Here is a 10,311-nt window from a genome sequence, read left to right as displayed (position 1 = left end):
AAAAAAATCTATTGAACCAGAATTAGAAAATAATGGAATGATTTTCATAAAATTTTTATTTATTATTACTTTAGTCAATTTCAGCTTAATTTACAGACAGCTGTTTATTTCCTTATTTAATGAAATGGTATGAATAAATATGAGTACAACTGTAGATAATCTACATGTATCAAGTTAGTTTGGTCATTGTAGGGTTGTGAAAATGAAACAACTTCATTGTTTTGACTCATTAATGTTCACATTAAAAATCCTAATTTGGCATTATTTCCAGCTGATTGTGTGCATGTAGGTACCTCGTCTCAGCTGTGAACTTCTAAAAATAACTTTTTCCTCCTTATTTATAAAGATTCTGATGGTTTTCCAGACTTTCTGTCTGCAGATGATCCATCTGATATGTCACACATTTAATCACTCAGTCGTCGTGTGGAGGTGGGGGTCCCAAACACCAAAACCCACGCACATTATCTCAGGAATCTCAGGGGTCGTGGCTTAAAAAGTTTGACAACCACTGCTACAGATCATGATTTTTAAAATCAAATACAGCAGATCTTGTTAAAGTCTGATTATTTGACTTTTTAATGACTTTATTTATTTTATTTATCCCATAGAAATATTTATAAAGTAATATATAGTCATATTTATATAATAGAAATATCCTATAAAAAATGGACTAATATAATTTTCTTGTTTATCTCTGAGATAAACTTGGTAATTACATGTAAGTGTATATATATTCTTCAGTGAGTGGCAGTGTGTTGGATGATTCTCCTAATGTCCACAGAAGTAACAAAACTGAAAATATACTATCCTCACTTCTGAATATACTAGAAAACAACCTTTAAATAGGTGTCCATAGTTCAAAATTCCTTTTTAATCATTTTAATTATTTTAGTAGTTTTAAAGATGCAAACTTATAAAATTAACAAATTTTGTTTGTCTTTGATCAACTTAGATCCTTAAGAACTATTAAAAAGGAGAATAAATGAATAAAAACCTGCTGTTTTGTGAAAATATGTCGGTAAATTGATCGTATTTGGGTTGAAACTAGAAATAAACGCCTTGAAGATGTGTTTGGGAACATTTTTCATGTATTTCCAAGTTCCGAGTTGATTGAATAAAGGAGTAATTATGGATGAATTCTGAGAGTTTGGGGTCCGTCCTTCAGAATGAAAAAAGCCGGCGTCCTCGTGTGTGAGAGGTAGTGGATGATACAGAAGAGAGCTGCAGATCAGAGTCAGGCAGCGACATGTTTACTGTGACGGCGCTTTAATAAAGAAAGCAGAGAGTGTGAAATAGCATGGAGTTATTCTTCCACACACAGCCAGGCTTACATTTCACAGCCTCTCCTCCTCCTCCTCCTCCTCTTCCTCCACACGCCTGTAATAACAATCCCACAACTCAAATTGCTTGAACAGAAATGTTTGTTCTCTTCTAACAAGATTGTGAATTATTAATAGGATCTAAAGCCGATTCTATAACCCGATTGTTGAGGTGGGATTCTTGGCGAGCGATGCTCCACCACACCATTTACTGTGATGTATGTGTCTGCACATCTTTATATCCAATTTAATGTGATTCAGATAGATTTCAGAGGGACATCATAAAAGGCATTGGAGTGACCCTGACTGTGGACTCCATACAACCGCCCCGTATGTCCTGATATGTTGATTCAATTTGCTCAATTTTACTTTTACCCTCAGCTGATCTATACAAATGCAATGCAGGTACACTAAGTAAATATGAATACATTTCCAAATTGAATCCAAGTGAATGTAGTCTGCAGAGGACATCATTTTAAATCCCGCCGTGCAGGGAACTGAGCAGTCTGACCACTCTCTGGGTAAATGACTGAGGCTTCTTCTGAGACTTGCCATTAGTTGGAGTGTAATGCCTTTAAATACATTGTTCTGCCATCTATTCTGTGCTGCAGCTGTAATGTATGTGATGCTGAGGAGGGACAATGCAGCTCTGAGGGAGGGATCGATACAGACATCAGGCCTCACATCCACCGAGCAGCTGTTTCTGTTAGGTTACACAGTAACCAAGCACTGCGGTAAAAACGCTGCAATTAAACAAATATTTCTGGCCATGTGATAAAGGGAAAAGAAGCCATGTTGTTTTGGTTCCAGTGTTTCGCCTGTCAGGATGGAAAAACTCTTGTTCATCACTGAAATGAAGTAAAAACAACGTGAGGTGAAAAGCAGAATATGTTGTTTTTAATGGACATAAGATAAATGAAGACATTCCCAACATTTCAACAGCAGCAGGGAGTTAGCAGTCTCTCACATGGATGTGGAGGAATTTCGCTCCACTCTTTTGTACAATGCTGCTTGGGTTCATTGCAATTTACAGCATTTATTCCAGCACATCTCTCTGAAGGTCCCGCCGCAGCATTTAAACCAGTTTGAGGTCTGGACTTTGACTGGATCCCTGCCACACATTCACTTTTTTTCTCTTTCTGTTGTTCTGTTGTAGATCTGCTGCCTGCTTGGGATCTCTGTCCTGCTGCATGAGCTCATTTCAGCTGCAGTGCTGACAGATACAGAATATCTAGGTATTCAGAGGACTTCATGGTTCCTGCATGGTGTCCAGGTCATCATCCCTCCACTGTCGTGTTTGACAGTTTGTTTGAGCTGTTTGTGCTGATATGTCGTGTTTAATTTTCTCTAAACATCTCCACGTTGATCCAGTCTGGCCAGTAGACATTGGTCCAGAAGTCTCAGGGTTTGTTCAAGTGCAGATTTGCAAACCTGAGCTATGCTGCCACGTTGATTTTAGAGAGGAAGCTTTTCTCCCGCATCCCTCCCAAACACTTCCAGTTTCAAGATGCTGACTGAAGCCTGGAGGGTCTGAGATGATCCACTCCTGGGATGAATGGAAGCTGGATAAGAAAAGAAAAAGAAAAGGAAAAAGAAAAGAAAAAGAAAAAGAAAAAGAAAAAGAAAAAGAAAAAGAAAAAGAAAAAGAAAAGAATAGAAAAGAAAAGAGAAAAAGAAAAAAGAATAGAAAAGAAAAGAGAAAAAGAAAAGAAAAGAAAAGAAAAGAAAAAAGAAAAGAAAAGAGAAAAAGAAAAGAAAAGAAAAGAAAAAGAAAAGAAAAGAAAAGAGAAAAAGAAAAGAGAAAAGAAAAGAAAAGAGAAAAGGAAAAGAAAAGAAAAAGAAAAAGAAAAGAAAAGAAAAGGAAAAGAAAAGAAAAGAAAAAGAAAAAGAAAAAGAAAAAGAAAAGAAAGGAAAAGAAAAGCTACTACAAAGAAAAAATATTCTCTTTTAGTTAGTGTATGTTCTTCTTTTGTTTTAAAGAACTGTTTAGTTGATAAAAGTTGGACACTGCTGCCGGGATTTATTCCCTGTGTGTCAGACTGGACTTGAAGAAGCCTCTCTCTGAACATACTCTGAGTTATGCACACGTTGAGCAGCTTTGCAGCGTTCTCCTCTGTATGAATTTTCTGAATGTTTTCTGCATGTGAATAATAACCAGTTTGTGTAGTTTTGCAGTTTGTTAAATCATTTTAACAATAAATGATTAAAAAGTTTTATCTTCAATGAAACTCTCTGTTCTCAAAAGCCGTTTGTGTTTTAAAACTTTCCATTAAAATGTGCAAAATTTCCATTTTAAGTCTGGAACGACAGATGCAAAAAATCATATGCAATGCAATTTTAATAAATGCAAAATGACCAAAACAAAAACAGAACAGCTCCACAAATCTATCTGCAAAGATACAATGCATGCATAAGATGGAGAAAGATCTCAAAACGATGCTCAATGATGCAAAGACAAGACCCAGCTGCAAACTACTGCACAGATACGGCATCATTTTATTGCTAGGCAAATAAAATAAGACTGAAACATGCTACACAAAGACAGAAAACCTACACAACTACAAATATCTGGACCCCCCAAAAAGACAAAGGTGCAACAACCGCAGAAAGATGCAAAAGCCCATTCTCCCCTCTTAAATTCCAGATAAAGACAAAGTATGTAATAATTCTAAGTTATAAATTAATAATCATGAGATTAAAAGTCATTATATTCAGCTTAAAGTTGTAATTATGAGATAAAAAGTCATTATGATGAAGCAAAATGACAATTCTGATGTAAAAAGTTGTAATTATAAAATGATTATACTGTTTTTTTTTTTTTGTTGTTTTTTTTAAATGGTGACTTTCATTTCATAAGGATGACTTTAAAGCTCATGATTTATTATTAACTGGACTGAAATGGGCTTCCACACAAAACAACTAAGATGCACAGCATCTTCAGGAAGCTGGAAGGAGACACCAAACAACTGCATGATGATGTTCTGTGGAGACAGAGCAGCTGGAGATGGACGCTGATGTAGTTTGGGCTTCGTGTCTTCGGGTTGTGCTGCTGAGAGCAGCTGCTGCACAGACTGGACAAACTGACCACAGATCAGCTGGTGCACAGCCGCCTCCTTTGTACGACTTCCACCAGATGAAGCGTCACGATCCTCCTGATTTGCGTACTCTAATGAAACAGGCTGCAATTGGTCAGAATTGATTTTTTTTCCTGCTTTGATTGAGCTACAATTGAGTCTGAAGTTCTTCAAATGGAGAACTGATTGATTTGTGGTTGAATTCCAGTTTATTTGGTTTAGAAAATAATTAAGCAATGATTGGACGGCAGAGGAAGGCGGCTGACCTCCTCAGCCAATCGCCTCCTCCCGTTTGTTATCAGAGGAATCATCTTCAATCTGCACAAACTACTTGTTACTGAGTGAGAAGGTGAAGGCGCATGAAAAATGTCCTCTGCTGAGGTACATGAAGGTGTGAAATTGCAGACTCCTCTTTGCCCTCGGCCCCGAGCCTCAGAAGGTATTTCTTCTTTTATTGACAAGGCAGCAGAATTTCAGGCTGATGGCGGCCGTCGCCGCTCCTGCTGCTGCTGTACCACCTCCCCCCCCTCCTTCTGTCTTGATTGCTTTTGTTTCCAGGTCACCTCCTATCTATTGCTGCAACTTTTCCAATTTCTCAGGGCTCGTTGTATGAAGACAGAGGGTGCCGGCGTCTCCTCGGCTGCCTGGGAAATGTACATAAAGCTCAGCAGAAAGACAACACAAAGGAAACCTCCTCACTTTCATGCTCAGTGGGCATCACACATCCTGTCGACGCTGCTGCCGACACAACTTCATCAAAGCTACAATCAAATAAAAGTCCTGCTTCATTAATATGGAATTATCTCAGCATTAAGATTAATTGCATTAAACTGATGAGAGTGTGTTCGCCGAGGATGGAAGCCGCACAAATGATGGATGATGAGAGGCGTGATGAATGGAGAGAGCAGCGGAACTAAATTGAAAGTGTACTCATCCGTTCTTCCCTCACAACTAATGATAAATTGAGCGTGTCACATCCAACAATACGTGTTGAGCTTTAAACATAGCCGCCTCCTCCTCTGCTTCGTCCCTGCGGGCGAGCATGGTTGTCAATGGGCTTCCTTCTGATGGGAGGACAACGTCCTGCTGGAGGGTCTTCATGGAGCCACAAACACACCTCAAGCATACTTTTGGTGGCAGTTTTGAACATTTTTTTTCCTCTTCTGATGTTTTTCATGTGTCTTTTAGCAGAAAATTGGAGTTTTGACATATCTCTGTGTCTTTTGGATGTTATTTTTGGTTGTTTTGTGCATTTTTTTTGTGGTTGCTTGTCATCTCTGCAGTTGTTTGTCTTATTAAGGTTATGTTTCATGTGTTTTTTTTTTTTTTTGCCAGTTTGTGTCTTTTTGATGTTATTTTTTGGTTGTTTTGTACATTTGTTGTGGTTGCTTGTCATCTCTTTGCAGTTTTTCATCTTATTAAGATTTTGTTTCATGTGTTTTTTGCCAGTTTGTGTCTTTTTGGTGACTTTGATGGTCAGATTTTCTTGTGTTTGCAATGGTTTCATGTATTTGATGCTGTTCTGAAGGTTTGGGAGGTTGCTGCTTTATGTCTCCTCAGTGGTTTCTTGTGTTTTGCATGGCTGCTTTTTCTTTCTTTGGCTGCTAGATTGTGGTAATTCGTGTTTTTTTGTTTTGTTTTTGTTTTTTTACACCAATAATAGTTCTGTAATCATTAAACCCCGAGCAAGACTTTTGTCCACTGGGGAACTAATGTAGCTTCACAGTCTCCATGTTCAGGTGAGACAGATAACTAACAGGTTTTGTAATCATTCACCAGAATTAGCTGAAAATATTTTCCTACCTTGTTACTTAAAAAAAAAAAAAAAAAAGAAGAAAAGTTTTGTCTGTTTAAAAACCAAAACAAGTGACAGGCAGCTAAAGTTACAAATGATTAAACTCGTGTTGAGGCAGCGTCTGGCCCGGCTCCAGCTGACAGCCCCCATTGTAAATGATATTGCCATCTGTGAGATCACAACAGTTGGAGAATGAAGAAGAAGATCTCTATCAATCTCCACTTGTCTCTTTCATATCACAGCTCAGCTGATTTGAGCGATGCATGTTTCATTTTGCTGCATTACGCAGCATTAAATCAGATTTACCTGTTTCTGTCTTGTATCTTTGTACAGAAGCCCATGAGGGACAAACCAAACTCTGGTTCCAGAGCAGGACCTTTAGGAGTTTTTTCAGTTGATGTAATTGGATACTTGTGCCAACAGATGTCACTAAATGCTACAAGCTGGACCTTTAATACAGGAATACTTTAAGCAGATAAAATGCTATCTATGCGTAAGTGATGACAAAATTGATCAATGAAGCGAACTGCACTTGCTGTGTTGATAAATTACATGCATTTCCTGTCACTGCTTCATGTCACAAAGAATATTTAATCACCACACAAATAAACAAGAGATAAACACATGCAAACAGTCAAATTAAAAACAACAAAAATGAAAAACAAAACTTGCACCATTTCAGTCTGTAATTAAAGATCCAGTCTGTAAATGTGTGTGTGATGACTGGATCTATCTTCTTCTTGTGGATTTGTGCATTAGAACCACAGGGAATGTTTCTGGTCCAGGATGTTTCCAAAAGTATGAGATGTCAAAGCATCAGATCCTCTGCTGCTGCATTTTCCCAACTGCATGCACAGTCCCTGTCATGTTACCCCCGCCCCCCAAGGAAACAAGACCATCAACCACATCTCTACCAAACTGCAGCTGAATCAGCTCAGCAGAAGAGATTCCTTTAGGTTTTAATTCTGGCCTCCAACATGAAGGTACATGCAGATATTTTGCTTGTTTCTATGGTGATGAAAGGAAATTAACTTTATATTTAATAAATTTCACTTTTGTCAACAGATTGTCTGAATTTAACCCTGCTAAAATGAATTAAATGAAAGTCAAATAAAGATCAAACTAAAACCAAAATGTTCAACAATGCAAAGAAGAGGAAAAACAACAATAACAATAATTATAAGAGTGTTAAATAAATACAATTTAAGCTAAAATAAAGAACATCAGTCTTTCTGTACTAAACTGTGCGACATTTAATTGTTTTTCCTTTTTTTTTTTTATCAGAGAAACAACTTCCAAGGAAAATTACGGAGCTTGATTTCATTCCAGGTTCATATTTGCCAAGTTCACATTGACTGTCATCCATCATGTCCTGCACCTCCTGATCACCGTCTCTGGGGGACCAGGTTCATCTCTCCTCTTCCTCCATCCAGTTCAAGCAGAGCAAAAAGCAACAGCGTCTCCAATTTCTCTCTCAGCAGCGAAGCAGAAAAAAAAAATCAGTCCAGCGGAGCAGCACGCTGTGCAACTTCTCTGCAAAATGAATACTTTTTAATTTGTGAGCGTGGGATGGCCCCGGGCCCCAGGACAATGTTGATGGATGATGTTTTAATGCTACTGAATGTTATTTTTACTGAACAGGGAAAACTATAAATTTTTACTTCATTGGCAATGATTGTGCCCTATGCATAAAAGCACGGCGGCTGCGCGTTGCCCATGAATAATCTCCCCTCGCAGCAGATGTTACTCTGCAGAAACCAATTCCTCGGATAAGATTTGCACAAGATTAATTGTCTACAGCTGTTTCATGGCCCGCTGCAATCTTAATACATTTATGATACGTTTAAAAGCTCACCAGAGGCAGCACAGCCTCCCGAGTGGGGAGGCGCTTTATTCTTACATCTGGATTCATATCCTCTGTCAGATTCATCATTAGCTTTTATGCAAGACGACTAAGAGGCCAGCCATCATTACCCCACACGTGCAACAGTGTCTCCCTCCTCTTTCTTCTCCCTCTCTTCAGGCCCATATTTTCATCTCTTCCTTTTTCAGTGACTGAATTATTCAGATATGTGCAAATGACTTGTTTTCATTTTTCTCCCCTGGAAGTGGAAATTGAAAGTGACCCAGCATGACCTCCATCTATTACTCAAGCTAAATTGCAGTGAGTGTGCAGTGTGGCTCATTGTAACCGCGGGGGTCTTTGTTAACGCCGCGCCGTGACCCTGCACACAGCGCGGCATCTGCAGAATCGCCGTGTTACGACCCACACTCCCCACTTTTTGTAAGGCCCCATTTGAATATTCTCTGCAGAACAAAAGCAATCATGTCGGGCGCGCGGGCCGGGTCAGGGGCCGGCGATCTGCGGGGGCCACTACTTTAAGGTGAGGTTTTGAAGACCCATTTGGTGCTTCAGAGTTCCTGACACCAATGGAAGCGACATGCTCAAAGGTTTTAACCCACCCCCTCCAACCCCCTCCTTGCTCATTGTGTGCTCTGATCATTTAGCTCCAGGGAGCCGCAGCCAATAGATCCTCCATTATTTATCACGTGAATCTTCCCTGTGATGGAAAGAATCAGAGGAAACCCTGCAGCCGCCTGTAGGTTAAATCCTCACTTTCATTTCATGCAGCAGCGACATTTTAACCCTTCTTCAGCACCAACTCTATAATCAATGTGTACACACACACTTCATTGCTTTATAACGCAGCAATGAAGCTGCTTATTAACAATCACTGTTGTTATAAAGCTGTTATTACAGGTTTACGAACTCATCAGGTCAAATAATATTTTGATGATTGTTGTATGATCAGAAGAGACAGGAGTATTTTAACAGCTTAATCCTCATTTTTAATGGAATTTACCACCATTTTATGAATTTTTTGTTGATTCTTTATTAAATCTCTTATAGACAAAAATATGTTGTGTTATTCAGTATTTATTACATGTACAGTTCTATTTAAGAATTAAAGTAATCACATCGGTGATGGGTCGGTGTTGTGTTCTTCTGCAGGTTTCTAACCAGCATTTTTATTTTATTTTTTTGTTTAAGCTTTATTTCACCAGGAAAGTCCCATTGAGGTTAAGAACGTCTTTCTCAAGGGAGTCCTGGCCAAGAAGCAGCAAGAGTTACAGGCAATTTACATGTTACCAGCATGCATTGCTTCAGACATCATGTGACTACGTATAGGCAATGCAGAGCATCCAGAACACAACATGATATGGAGACTGATGGCAGATTTTTCATTTATTTTTGTAAAAAATCATCTATTTTAAAGAGAAAAACTAAAGAAAAATATTTTCTTAGACTTAACAGGAAGGTATTGATCCCCTTTACAGGTGCAGTAAATTATGACTACATTCTCGGTTTTGCATCTTTTATTTTCAACTGATTTTTCTGTATTGAATTTTCTCTCAATCACAATAAATCTCCCTATTCAAGGACAAATAAATCAGACTGAACTGCTGTTTATTATTTCTCTTTAGATTTCTATTGACATTGACATGATGGTCAAATGATGCTATACAAGCCACTCCCACATGACCATACTTATAGCTATTTATTCTAATGCAGCAAATCACTGATTCAGATTTAATGACACATTTTTACAAGAGAGCAGTTCAGACTTGCTTTATTTAGGAGTTGTTGGAGAATAGATCTCAATTGAAGCTGCAATATTAATATTATGGAACTGATATTTTCAGTATTTCACCTGTTGGACATCGATCCTAATCAAGGCTTACTTTATTAGGATGAAACACAAAAATCCTCCCAAACAGTTATTAAAAAATCTGCAGTCCATATTTCACTGGGTTTTCACTTCACTATCTCAGAATTTTCTTGATTTATTGCTGAATATTTCCTATTTAGACGTTTATCTCTCATGTCAATCAAAGCCAGATTAATGAAACATTTTCCAACTAAAAGCATGATTAAAAACTGCTTTTTTTTCCTGGTTGCTGGTGGTATTTTCTGATTTATTGAGAGATAATGAAAAAAAAAAAGCCTAAACTCTGATCTGTAAAACTTCATCAGCATCAAATCAAGAATTCTGAATCTTTATTTATTTATTTTTTTTCTAAAAAATCTGGATGTTTGTTGCAAAATCTCAGAGCTCGACTG

This window comes from Telmatherina bonti, assembly GCF_933228915.1.
Source record: "Telmatherina bonti genome assembly, chromosome: 17".
Taxonomy (NCBI): domain Eukaryota; kingdom Metazoa; phylum Chordata; class Actinopteri; order Atheriniformes; family Telmatherinidae; genus Telmatherina; species Telmatherina bonti.
This window is presented reverse-complemented; position numbering follows the sequence as displayed.